Source organism: Castor canadensis, chromosome 4, assembly GCF_047511655.1.
Source record: "Castor canadensis chromosome 4, mCasCan1.hap1v2, whole genome shotgun sequence".
Taxonomy (NCBI): Eukaryota; Metazoa; Chordata; class Mammalia; order Rodentia; family Castoridae; genus Castor; species Castor canadensis.
Genome location: NC_133389.1, coordinates 68,956,020 through 68,969,249, shown reverse-complemented (window position 1 = coordinate 68,969,249; position 13,230 = coordinate 68,956,020). Strand labels below are relative to the sequence as shown.

Genomic DNA, 13,230 nt, shown 5'->3' with positions numbered 1-13,230 from the left:
CCTGGATATGAATACACACAGCTATGCCACCTTATTTTGACAAAGGCACCAAAAATATATCTGCCTGCAGAAAACTGAAACTAGATCCATGTTATCACCCTGTAAAAGTATCAATTCAAAGTGGATTAAGGACCTTAATATCAGATCCAAAACCTTGCAATTAGTACAGGAAAGAACAGGGAATATTCTGGAAGCAATAGGTATAGGCAAGGAGTTCCTCAGTAGAACTCCAGCAGCCCAGCAACTAAGAAAAAGGATGGACAAATGGGAATACATGAAATTTAAAAAGCTTCTACACAACAAAAGAAATGGTCTCTAAGTTGAAGAGACCACCCACAGAGTGCGAGAAAATATTTGCTAGCTATACATTAGACAAAGGACTGATATGTAGAATATACAGGGAGCTCAAAAAACTAAACTCCTCCAAAATCAATGAACCCATAAAGAAGTGAGCAACTAAACTAAATAGAACTTTTTCAAAGGAAGAAGTCCAAATGACCAAAAAAACACATGGAAAAAATTCTCACCATCCCTGGCCATAAAGGAAATGCAAGTCAAAACCACACTAAGATTCAACCTGACTCCTGTTAGAATAGCTATGATCAAGAACACCACCACCAACAAATGTTAGCAAGGATGATGAGAAAAAGGAACCCTATTGCACTGCTGGTGGGAATGTAAGCTAGTACAACCACTTTGGAAAACAATATGGAAGCTTCTTAAAAAACTAAACATAGAGCTGCCATATGATCCAGCAATCCCACCCCTAGGGATATACCCAAAGGAATGCGACTCAGGTTACTCCAGAGGTACGTGCACACCCATGCTTATTGCAGCACTATTCACAGTAGCCAAGTTATGGAAACAGCCAAGCTACCCCTCTACCAATGAATGGATTAAAAAAATATGGTATTTATACACACTGGAATTTTATTCAGCAAGAAAGAATGAAGTTTTGTCATTTGCAAGTAAATGGATGGAATTGGAAAACATAATCTTAAGCAAAGTTAGCCAGGCTCAGAAGGCCAAAAAATCATATGCTCTCCCTAATATGTGGATTATAGACCTAAAACAAATGCAGTAACATTACTTGACATGGATCACACACTAAGGGGAGAATGTGCACGGGAGGCATAGGGAAAGAGAAGGAAACCTAAAACCTGAATGTGGTTCGTGTACTCACTGTAGAGGAGCAAATAAAGTAATCTTAAAGTGGCAGAGGCTGCTATGGGCAGGGGACAGGAAGTAATGAAGAGGTCTGGCAGAGATGAACCAATGTGGGTTGCAATACATATGTGCATGGAAGCAACACTAGGAATTTCTCTGTATAGCTATCTTTATCTCAAACCAGCAAAAATGCTATGTCTTTCTTATTATCTCTTATTTTTTCTTCAATAAAATAGAAGAACAAGAGGGTGGAACAGGTTCTGCCAAGAAGTTGGAGGGGATAGGAGGGTGGCCCAAACAATGTATACACATGTGAGTAAATGTAAAAACAATAAGATAAATAAATAAACTAAAAGAAAAAAAACCCAAGGGCTCTGGGGGTGGTGTAGCTCAAGTGGAGAGCACTTGCCTACCTTGTTGAAGGCCCTTGGTCATTCAATCTTAGTGCCAGAGGAGGGGAAGGAACAAATGAAAAGAAGGATAAAGGAAGAAAAAGAGGGAGGGAGGAAGAGATGGAGAAAGGAAGGAAAAATAACCTAATTTTAAAATGAGAAGTACGGCTGAGCACCTGCTGAGCACTGCAAGGCCCTGGGTTTGACCCCTAGTACCCAAAAATAAATGAATAAATGAAAAGTTTTTTAAGATACAAGTGAGTAAATGTTTTGAATAGATATATAAATGGCCATTGAATTCATGAAAAGAAGTCAATGTCATTAGGAAAATGCAAATCTAAACTACAATGAGATACATCGTTTCACACCCACTTAAGATAGCTATGTTCGCAAAAAAAATGTACAGCTGGGTGCCGGTGGCACACGCCTGTAATCCTAGCTACTCAGGAGGCAGAGATCAGGAGGATCAAGGTTCGAAGCCAGCCCAGGCAAACAGTTCCTCATGACCCTATCTCGAAAAACCCTTCATAAAAACAGGGCTGGTGGAGTGGCTCAAGGTGAAGGCCCTGAGTTCCAGCCCCAGTACCACTAAATAAAAAAAATAAATAAATGTACAGGAAGTGTTTGCAAGGAATGGAGGAGTTGGAATCCTCATGCATTGCTGGTAATAAGTCCTCCTCCATCCAACCATACATCCTCCAGATTGACAATGAGATGAAAAAAGAGAATTTCAAGTCTTTCTTGGTTTCCTCCAACATCCTGGAGTGTAAGCACCTTATGCACAATAATTCTAGTACATATTTGGGTCAAAATGGTCAGATTCTGAACTCTGACCATTTTCCTCTTGTGCTCAGCCAAAGGCACAAGAGTTCATGGAGAGAAACTAACTGGGTTCTTGTTGATCTCTAATGGGTTCCCTTTGTAGGGATTTTTCCAGAGGAGTTTTACAATGTTACCTTAGACACAGATCCCCATTAAAACTGAGACTGCATCTTACATCTCTAACATTTCTGCAATGTCTTCATTGGGCATTCCCTTTTTGGCAGAGGAGAGGGGGAACACCATAACACAGGCTCTTTTTTTTTTTTTTTTTTTAGGGACACTGCAACAATTTCCCAGCTAGTATTCTTACTTCTTGTGTTCCCTCTCCAATTCTTCTAAAAGTCCTTCCGAAGTGAAGATATGCTTATGTCACTTACTTAGGTTAAAATCATCAACATCTTTCAATGTAGAGAAGAAAATCTCAACTCAACCTGCCTTTCAAGACTGTTTCTCCTTCTCCTGCCACACAAGTTGCCACATATGACCTGAAGTCCCCCAGATCATGACATCGCTTCTCCTGCCATTCTACCTTCCCTCAGCCTATTCCCTCTTCCTGGGTGACCCTTACTTTGTCACCCTCTCCACTTGCTAAACTTCTGCTCATCCTCCAAGATCTTGCTCCAGGGATACTGGAATTTTCACTAGTCATTTCTAGCTAAACAAATGGCTCTTTCCTCTGTGAAGTCACTTGTTCACATCCCTCTACCTGCTCCACTGTGACCTCTGTGAGCCTGGGTCCTGTCCATTCCTTCCCTCTCCCCAGGGCCAGGTAGAGTTGAAAAATGTGCCCAGGAGGTGGTGAATTGAGGAAATGGGATCAGCCCCCTTTCCTAGGAATGCTGCTTATTTTTCTTGGACTCTGGGCAACCGCTAGTCCTTGAAATTGAATCTTCACCTGTCTCATCAGAAGACTTGGTTGTGTAGATGTGGGGGTTTTGTCTCCTGCAGGATTTTCTCAATGTGTTGAAACACTGGGGGTTGGGGAAAGAGCATAATGATGTGAAATTACCCCAATGCAAGATTTATGGAGGTGGATGGGGAGCACTTCATCCTGAGGCTGTCGGATGGGAGGTGCTGCCGATTTAGGCACATGTGACACCTAGATCTCAGGATTTATCCAGTGATCAGAGGTGTATATAAATCATCCCCACCCCAACCCTCCACCAACATTGGTGGACTCAGCAGAAACCACTGACAAGGAGAGCTCAGCTCAGGCCCTTTCAGCTCACACCCTGAGCTGCTCTTCTCATCCCACTGGTGTTGAGACTTGGTTTTCCCCCTACTTGTTATGAGAAATTTGGTTTTGTCTCTGGGCCCACTCTATAGAATGAGTAATGATGGCACAGATGGAGAATGAGAAGGGCAGGCTGGGTTTACACTGGGTGAGAAAATAAGTGTTAGATGATAATGGCTGAGCCTGGGGGGTGCTGACGGCTCTGAACCAATGAAACCAGAGTCTTGGGCAACAGTTCTTTTGTGTGAAAGACGACAGATTTAACTCTGAGAAGTTTTACTAAACTTTGGCGTCCCTTCTCTGAAGCTGTCACACTCTCTTGTGCCCTGCTGTTATGGAAGACTGCAAGAGAGGCAGACATTCCTTCTTCTGGGTATGGGTTGATATTTTCTTGACTATCTCAAGATACTGCATATAGAAGTAAGACTAGAGTGGACTCTGTCTTGCTCATCTTCTGCAATGGACCTGTCCCCACTCTACACTGCATAGGTACTATAAGCTGTAATTGCTGGTCCAACCATGGCACATCTGAGGTGGAGGAACACGCCGCCGAGCCACCATCATGCCTGGGCACCTACAGGAAGGCATCAGCTGCGTAGCCACCAACCGATTCAACCAGTTATTTGACGACGAATCGGACCCCTTTGAGGTGCTGAAGGCAGCAGAGAACAAGAAAAAAGAAGCCGGCGGGGGCAGCGTTGGGAGGCCTGGGGCCAAGAGCGCAGCTCAAGTCGCGGCCCAAACCAACTCCAGCGCGGCAGGCAAACAGCTGTGTTAAGAGTCCCAGAAAGACCGCAAGAACCCACTGCCCCTCAGTGTTGGCGTGGCAGACAAGAAAGAGGAGGCACAGCCGCCCGTGGCGCTCAAGAAAGAAGGAACAAGGCATGTTGGAGGAAGGCCTGATCAACAACTTCAGGGTGAAGGAAAATAACTGATAGAAGACCAGAAAGGCAACCACCTCACGAATGAAGATTTGAAAAGCCACTTGAAGAAAAGGGTGAAGGAGGCGAATTTTCAGTTGATAAACCAATTATTGACAGACCTATTCGAGGCCGTGGTGGTCTTGGAAGGGGTCAAGGAGGCCGTGGACGTGGAATGGGCCGAGGAGATGGATTTGATTCTCATGGCAAACGTGAATTTGACAGGCATAGTGGAAGTGATAGATCTTCTTTTTCACATTACAGCGGCCTGAAGCATGAAGACAAACGTGGAGGTAGCAGATCCCACAACTGGGGAACTGTCAAAGATGAATTAACTGACTTGGATCAATCAAATGTGACTGAGGAAACACCTGAAGGTGAAGAACATCCTGTAGCAGATACTGAAAATAAGGAGAATGAAGGTGAAGAGGTTAAGGAAGAGGGTCCAAAAGAGATGACTTTGGATGAGTGGAAGGCTATTCAAAATAAAGACCGGGAAAAAGTGGAATTTAATATCAGAAAACCAAATGAAGGTGCTGATGGGCAGTGGAAGAAGGGAGTTGTTCTTTATAAATCAAAGAGTGAAGAGGCTCATGCTGAAGATTCTGTTTTGGACCATCATTTCCGGAAGCCAGCAAATGATATAATGTCTCAGCTGGAGATCAATTTTGGAGACCTAGGCCGCCCAGGACGTGGTGGCAGGGGAGGACGAGGTGGCCGTGGGCGTGGTGGACGTCCAAACTGTGGCAGTAGGACTGACAAGTCAAGTGCTTCTGCTCCTGATGTGGATGACCCAGAGGCATTCCCAGCTCTGGCTTAACTGGATGCCATAAAACAACCCTGGTTCCTTTCTGGACCCTACTGTTCTAAGCTTTTTGCATGCTTAAGGATCCCAGATGACCAAGAAATTAAAAAAAAAAAAAAAGACTGTCATCCATGGCACACCTGACACCCTCCAAAGGGACATTGCACAAACTTCTCAGATGGCCTCAAGGGACCCTGGCCTCCTCCCCATGCCTGTGCCTACTTGCTAACACTCCTGGAAAGACTACTTGTGTGATCTTAGGCTGTTTACTGATGCCTTCTGAGTTTGTTTCCTCTTCTGTAATGGGAAAATATCATTACTGGCCTCACGTGTGTGAGATAATGCATTTAAAATGCCAGGCTCATCTTGGGAAGTCAATAAACAGCCACACACACTAATCCTGATTGGTAGAGGTATTTTTGAAGAGAAGGACTGAGAGCTTTCTGCCTTTCCAAAGGCAGGAGGGAGAACTATAGACTTCAGGAGGCCCTCACTGGAGGCTGCAGGGCATAGGCTGCAGTGAGAGGGAGGAGTCAGAAACTCTCTAGGCCAGGCATGCTGGGAGGGGGATGGGCAGAGCCTAGTGAGTCCTTGGGGTCTCCCGCCCAGTCCTGGCCAATCTGAGCTAAGCCACACAGCTTGTTCCCTCAGGTCTGGGTGGTTGCAGGTGAGGCCAGTCTAAGTATCCTTAAGCAGAATCTCTGGTCCACTTTGTGGCCCCCTCAGCAACCCTGGCACATCCTCCACCTGGGCCCCATCTTGCAGTGGAGGAAGAGCTGGAAGTCTTTGCTCTCTGAGCTCCCTGGCAGCCTGGGGAACTAAGACAGATGTCTGGGCTACTGGCAGCCAGCTTCCTACCCTGTTGGCCCCCTCTGGCTAGACCACAGCCAACCGCAGTTGCAGGAGCCCAGACCCTCTCAGTGTCTGCGCTGGGTTCTATTGAGTTCTGTGTTATGCGGGCCCTGTGGCAGAGTCTCCTGAGCCTTACTTCCCACCTTTGGAGGGTTTTGTCCTTTGTCTCCAGGATGAGAGAAGAGGGGGACAGAGACCTGCAGCTTAGGCCTGGGCGCAAGAGCCAGTGGGGACCCAGGCAACACCTGCCTGGGTCTTACCCACCCCTCACCTGGGGAGGGGGCTGCCTGCAATGACATCTGACTCCTGCTTGCAAGGTGGCTGGTACTATTTGGGGAAGAGCCTGACCCTGATGGACTGTGAATACAGGGTCAGGTGTCTACAGACACCTGCTGTTCTGTATTAGCCTCCCCATCTGACACCTGTTTTCCTTTCTCAGGGCTGGCAGCCCCAACTGCAGGGCCAGGACTGTCAGGGGCTTGGTTCTCAGAACAGCAGGTGCAGAAGGGGTCTGCCCCTCCTCCTCCCCAGCCCCTCCCACTCCCTTCCCAGCCCAGGCACCCCCAAATTGTGGGTCTCCCACCTCTCAGGAGCCCCTGCAGAGGGAGAATTACTGGAGTTTTAGGGCAAAAGCCTGGACTCCAGTTCCAGGAGTCCTAATGAGCCAAATTAAAGAGATGAGTAGTGGAGAAGGGCCAAGAAAGGAGACTTAATCAATGTGGACACTTTGAGAAGAGCAGATAAAGGCATTCAGAGACTTCCATCCCAAGTTGGTGTTCAGGATACTAACATGAGCTTCCAAATTATACAGATGCAAAACAGAGGTAGAGATGCCTAGTTTTGATCCTGCTGTCAGTTATCCATTGGACATTTGCAGGCCCAAGTGAAGTCAGTGCTTTTAGCAAAAGCAGTTTCTAAGTACTTATTACATGAGGGAGGCCACAAGGAATGGGCAGGCTACAGCCTGCCTCTCATTGTTCCTGCTCCCCCCACAAAAGGAACACTGGCTTGTAGCAGGCTATGGATTCTAGAATTGGGTGACAAGGTCAGAAGTTGTCACCTGCTAAGCTAAAGCAAATACTAATTAACAACCTTACAGAAGGTACTTAACTTTCATTGATTCCTGTGTGCAGACCAGTGGACCAGCTGCTGTCTGTCCACATTATCATGCAGTCTTTTAGCAGCTGTGAGGTGGCATTATTATCATTTCTGGTTTACAGAGAGGAAGCCAGAGAGAAGAGATGAGAGAATACTTGCCCAAGACCATTGGCTACTCCATGTGAATCATGGTCTCTCTCCCTTTAGGGGGGACTGGAGGACACACCTAGAGATGGTTGAAAATGCACTGTTAACTAGACTTAGATATTTTCCTTAAGGAAGGTTTTGCCAAAAACTTTCAAGATGTCTTCCTTTCATTTTATCAAGGAGCTAAAAATAAGAGACTTATCAAATGACCTGGGCTGGGCTCTACCCCTGCTCCCCACCACTGTCGCTCTGAGTCAATGCTATGCTGCATGTTCTGGTCTATGCAGGATACAGTCGAATGGGAGCTTGGGGGAGAAGGGGGTCCCAGCCTGCCAGGGAAGACGGAGGACTGGTAAGGCTGGGGCACAGACAGTGGATGGCACCATCCCTTCCCTTTACAGGGACTTTACTTGGAACCTTTCTGTGATGCTCAGAGTGTGTTGATAAAATAGCATTGGGGGTTTGCAATCTAGCCACCATGACTTTGACTGGTAGGAGTCTAGTTATCAGATCCAGATCAGCATCTTTGGGGAAATGTAGTCCCTGATGGCAGAACTAAGGCTTGTCCAGGTAGCAGCTATTTCAGAGGCTCAAAATGGGTAGCTTCTGCCACCACCTCTTTCTCTTGATTGTCACTTACTGAACACTGAAAGAGAACCACAGGGAAGTCAATGTGAAAGAATGGAGCCTGGCTTTCACAGCGAGGCCCAGCTCTACCACAGTCTGGGAGAGGTTGGCCAGGAATGGGAGGAGGGGGATGCTTGCTGGCTGGCACTCTTCTGTCCCCGGCCTCTTCAGGTCAAGATGGACTTTGAAGGGACAAAATGTCCCACTGACCCCATAACCTGAAACCCCACCCAAGTCTGTCCTCTCTTCTCCAGGCACCCAGCAGGGGGCTCTGGTGACAGACAAGGGGCACAAGGCTGCTTGGAGGGCAGGGCAAGGAAGCTGAGAGAGACCAACACCCGCAGGACAGGGCAAGTGGCTGTGCTGGCCAGCCTCACCATGGGCAGCCTAGGCTGAGGGGTCTCAAAGACTCAGCTGCAGTCCCTGCAGTCCCAGGAGCAAAGCTGTCAATGCCTTTTAGGGCCAAAGCATGGGAGTCGGGGAGTCAAACTCAGACCCAAAACAAGCTGGCTGGGAGCTCTGGGCCTCTGGCCCACACCCCTGCCTCCTCACACTCAGCAGGCCCCCCCACTCTGCCTATAAAGCCCCCTTGGTCTGGCCCACTGAGGATATTAATTCTCAGTTCCCTGCACCATCTGCCTCACCCTCCGGTGACTGACCGCAAGGCCAGGCTGGGTAATAAGTGTCCCTGCCTGCCTGGACACTGGTCTGGGATCTTTGGCGGTCATCCTGACACACACATGCCCTTGTTCCATTGCCCATTTCAGGGAAGGTGAATTCCCACACCTGTTCCTTCTGATTCTACTCCTGTCCTGAACATGCCTGCCTCTCACATGACTCATCACATACCGGTTCATGTGATGCTCCTCTCAGTTTGGCCCTGCCAGGGTTAGGACACAAGGGCAGTGGGCAGTACAACCAGAAGCCACCCGTTAGTGGCTGTTAATAGGGAAAGAGTATATTTGACCCCTTCTTGGTCTTCACCAGAGTAGGTCAGCCTCTTGGGTAGCATCTGGGGTTCAAATGCCTTTTCTAGAGCAGTGAATAAGCAGGTCAGTATCCTCCTCCTGCTCCGCACTTGCCTGGTGCATGGCACTTTGAGTAAGCAACAGGAATCTCCACTGTGTTCCCACCCGCTAACCCCCAGCCAAGGGCTTCAGAATCATTTGCATATAGGATATAGGCTGGATCCTGGCCACAAGAAGTAGCCCTTCTCCCTGCCCCTCTGCCACCCGCTGCTGCCTGTACTCACTGCCATCATTCTGTTGGGGTGGCACGGTGCTTCCTTGTGTTCCTGATCTTCTGGTCCGGTGTCTGCCTCTTTCAAGCTTTCTGGGCTTCTGTTTATGTCTTTCTCCGTCTGGCTGTTTTCCTTTGCATCTTCCTGTGCTAGCTCTGATTTCGGTACTCTTGTCCTCTTTCCTGGGTCCATCGATCTAGGCCGGACCTGGAGGACCACACAAGTTGCCCTCTTGAGACCAGCTCTACTCCTGGCTTGGTTCTGACTTCTGGTTCCGCGACTGCGCAGCCCCAGGTCTCAGCCCACCGTGGCGAGGGCACAGAGAGGCCGCGGTGGGCGCAGTTCAGAGCACTGGGGAAGGGGAGGAGCGCTGAGGCCAAGCGGGGCGGAGAGCCTCAGCAGTGCCTCTCCCGTGGATGAATGGTCTCTCCTGGCGCATCTGGATCCCATGGCGTCTGGAGCCTCCTCGCCTCCAGGTGGCGCGCTGGGCCAGGGAAAGGGTTAGGTCGGCTGGACAGCGAGGCGGCAGACCCGGTCGGTCTGCCCATCTGCAGGGAAACCTGGCTAGTGGTGGCTGGGGAGGGGTCGGAGGGAGTTGCCACGGTAGGGGCTGCAAGGAGTGAGCCAGGCTGGGCGCTGGAGGGAAAGCGGCCCAGTGACAGGCAGGAAGGACGGAGCCAGGCGGGGGACTCGGCGTCACAGAGCTGCCAGGGCAGAGCCCTTCCACGTGCTGGTGGTGTGGGGCTCCGGCAGCCGGCCAGTCGGACAGCCGAACAGCCGAACAGCCAGGCAGTAGGGCGGAGACCCGAACTCTTGTGTCCGGGTTTTCTAGGTTGGGCTCTCCCTGTGTCCTCTGCCGTAGCTTTGGTTTGCTGTTGGAGAGGCCCTGACACAGCTAGAGAGAGCAGGGAGGGGGTCCCAGGACAGGATGTCCTAGGTCAAGCAGCCAGCACTCCTTCCCCGCGCCGCACTCCACACCCCCACCCCACTGCGCGACAGGCTGTCAGGCTCTGGCCACCGCTTCCTTGTTCTCTTTCATTACTTGGGAATGATGAGACCAGTAGGTCCCTTGGGTCTTGGTGCCCGCCTGTCTTGCTCACTCACACATGTCTTCATCCCATGCTAAAGGGCTGAACACTTATCAGGCCACTAGTTTTCCAGAGTTTGGTTAAAAAGTTCCCTGGGGTTCAGGTTGAAGTCAAGACCTGGACTGAGGCCTCTTCCTTCTTTTGACAGGCACCCTCCTTTCCAGCCCTATCCCGTTTTGGCTCCAGGCAGGTGCTTTGTAAACTGTTTCTGACACTGCTGTATTTCCCTGGGGCTGGATGTGTTCAGTTCTCTCTGTCTGAATCTCTTCCTCCTTCCCTTCAGCCAAAGTGTGTTTCCTAATTATAACCTTCAAATCCAGGATGGGCATGGGGTAAGGGATGAAGGTCATTAAGCATGAGTCCCTTGGATTTTCCCCTACCAACACATCATGCCCATATGTCTTCATCCCCACCAGGCGGCCCAGTTTGGGATGGATGGCTTTTGATTCCCCCAGGTTCTCATCTGTCAAGGCAACAGTCCCATTCTCAAAAGTAGCCAGCTTTACCTGTTATGATGGCTCACACCTGTAATCCTAACACTCAGGAGGCTGAGGCAGGAGTATTATGAGATCCAGGCCAGCCTGTGCTACATAGGGAGACCCTGTCAGAAAAAAAAAAAAAAAGGCTGGCTGTCACAGAGACACATTGGCATCCAATTTGAATCTTGATTATATAAATCATTTCACCTCCAAACTGGATGCAAAGGGCCCACAATGTGATTGGGCCCACCCCAAGGTAACTGGGAACGCCAAGGAACTGTGTCCCAGGTTTTGAGAATAAAGAGAGCAGATCTCTGATATAAAATTCTGGATTTGAAGGCCTCAAAATTCCCTGTGAGTGGGTGAGGGAGTTGTTAGTGTTCCGTTTTATATAGAGGTTCAGACCTACTCAGTGACATTGCTGGAGCTAAAACCCATTTCCTGACGGTTGGCAGTCAGGGCACAAGATGAAGCTTGGGAAGGAAAATTATTAGGAAGGTGGCTTTATGATACCATGACAGGCTTGTGCAGGTCCCAGCTGAAGCAAAGGGGTACTAGATGTGAGGAACAGGCCTTGTGCATGGGCAGGGAACTTCTTAGTCCACTATGCAGATGTTGGTTAGATGTTCTACCACAGTTACTGAACAGTTACTCTCTGTGCTAGGCTAGAACATTTAAAAAAAAAAAAACCACTGCAGGCATCAACCAACTCATTTCATTCTCATGACAAAGCTGTGAGAAAACTACTATTGCTAAAGTGACTAAACTGAAGCCAGAGAGGCAAAGTTCCCTAAAGTCACACAGCTAGAGAACAGCAGTCTGATTCAAAAGCCTGCCCTCCTAACCAACATGTTATATGCCAATGAGACAAAGGCATTTGCTGGAAGAACTTCTGGTACAGTTGAGATGTACAAGTTCTTTTTCTTTCTTGGTAGGTTGTCATCTGCATATAATACTTGCTGCAGCCATCTTGTGACCATCATATGAGTCAAAGCAGGAGGCTCTAAGATTTGAGGGCAGCCTTGAGCAATGGAATTAACCCTGGAACCGCTCTACCTTTGGAATGCTTTCATGTAAGATACTGAACATAATATTGTTTAATCTACTTTAGTTGGGTCTCCCACTATCTGTAGCAAAAAGCACTCCGATACACATACAAATAATCATAAATTCCAGTTAGAGAAGCTTTTTTAGATAGGCAGAATATTTGCCCTCTGTATGTGATTTTCATTCTGTAGGAAAAGAAATTCATTGAATGCCTTCCATATTTCAAGTATAAGAGCAAGATGGTGAACCAAACAAGATGGGAAGGACAGATTTCTGCCAGTGGAGGTTATAATCTGGTGGTAAATGTAATGAGAGTGGAGGCAGATATATTTTGGAGGTTTTTTTTCTTTTGTACTGGGGCTTTGAACTCAGGGCCTACACCTTGAGCCACTCCATCAGCCCTTTTTTGTGATGGGTTTTTTTGAGATAGGGTCTCACTACTTGTGTGAGCAGGCTTTGAACCACAATCCTCCTGGAACTCTGCCTCCTGAGTAGTTAGGATTACAGGTGAGAGCCACCGGCTCCAGATGTGGAGGTATTTTTGAGGAGTAATGTGGAGTGGGAGTTCAGAGAAGACCCTAATAAAATACTGTAAAACCAAATTTAAAGAATTTATGTCATACCAGTATCAAAGAATTTATGTCATATCAGTATCATCCATTTGTAAGTTTATTTGCATTTAATTTGTGACTAGACACACAAGGAAAAAAAAAGCAGTGAAGAGAAACACCAAGAGGCAAGTTAAACTGTCCACAGAATCAAAGTGCTGTGCGTATTACAGAAGTTACTGAATAAATACTTGTTGAAATGTCCAAAAACGAACAAACATCAAAAGGAAGTGGCTTTTTTTTTTTTAATTATGGAAAATTTCTAATGCATACAAAAATAGCAAGAATAGTAATAAGAACTACCACGCAGTTTCAACAGCCATCCCTCAAGGCCAATCTCGCTTCATTTTTAACTCGCACTCCTCAGTAAATTCCAGATATTCTATCACTTCACCCCATATCTATCTATCTATCTATCTATCTATCTATCTATCTATCTATCTATATGCTGGCACACATCTCTAAAGAAAAGGAAAGGGAGCCAAGGCACTTGATGTCTTGGCATAGACATGCCTAGTTCACTGAGCGGCAGCACAATGTCTTGAATTACAATCATTTGTTTAAAAAAAAGGATTTATGGTGGGTTGCAACGGACTTTTTTCTTCTAAAGTAACTGCGATACAAAAGGAGGTGCTTGGCCCTCACAAGACTCTCCAGGAGGCTCTTCCGTCGGCGTTTCATACCCCAGGAACGCAAGGAACCAC

At 47.7% G+C, this 13,230-nt stretch overlaps 1 long non-coding RNA gene and 1 pseudogene across 1 annotated transcript in view; one reads left to right on the top strand and one right to left on the bottom strand.

Annotated features, from left to right (window-relative positions):
• The window catches only part of LOC141422541 (uncharacterized), a 94,368-nt gene extending 84,639 nt beyond the window's left edge, over positions 1–9,729 (bottom strand). Inside the window, exon 1 of the long non-coding RNA XR_012447159.1 lies at positions 9,317–9,729. This is a non-coding gene — a long non-coding RNA (uncharacterized lncRNA). The remainder of the gene's footprint in view (positions 1–9,316) is intronic.
• Positions 4,155–5,467, top strand: LOC109680099 (SERPINE1 mRNA-binding protein 1-like; annotated as a pseudogene).
• Positions 9,730–13,230: the final 3,501 nt, after the last annotated feature.